The 587-nt window shown below is 37.6% G+C and overlaps 1 protein-coding gene across 1 annotated transcript in view; it reads right to left on the bottom strand.

Moving 5' to 3' along the window:
* Positions 1 to 587, bottom strand: part of RPGR (retinitis pigmentosa GTPase regulator) — a 52,597-nt gene that overhangs the window by 30,352 nt on the left and 21,658 nt on the right.

Here is a 587-nt window from a genome sequence, read left to right as displayed (position 1 = left end):
CTAAACCTATTGACCCTAACTTGCATATTAACCGTCTGTGGGGTACAGTGTCAAATGCTTTAGCAAAGTCCAAGTACACTATATCAACTGCTATTTCACTTTTACCTGTTTACTTACTTCCTCATAAAAAGAGAGTAAATTTGTTTGACAACTTCTGTCTTTCTTGAAGGCATGCTGACTATAACTTATAGTATTATTTTCTAGCAGAAACTCCTCTATGTGTTTTTTTTTTTATCAAACTCTCTAGGACCTTTCCAACTATGAATGTTAAACTAACCGGTCTGTAGTTACCTGGTAATGACTTTGCTCCCTTTTTGAAGATAGGAACCACATTGGCCTTACGCCAATCCATTGGTACCATGCCAGTGATTAAAGAGTCCCTAAAAATTAGGAATAATGGTCTTGAAATAACTGAGCGCAGCTCTTTGAGAACACGTTGATGTAATTCTTCGGGTCCTGCTGATTTGTCAAGCCTAATTTTGCCCAACTGTTTCTCAATCATATCAATTTTGAGCCATTGTGACTCATTTAAGGCAGTGACATTGCTATTATGAATTTGGACTTGAGCCCTGCCATTTACACAGAGC

Source organism: Pyxicephalus adspersus, chromosome 1, assembly GCF_032062135.1.
Source record: "Pyxicephalus adspersus chromosome 1, UCB_Pads_2.0, whole genome shotgun sequence".
Classification (NCBI taxonomy): Eukaryota; Metazoa; Chordata; class Amphibia; order Anura; family Pyxicephalidae; genus Pyxicephalus; species Pyxicephalus adspersus.
Note: the sequence above shows the minus strand (reverse complement) of the source record. Positions and strands in the feature narration are given on the sequence as shown.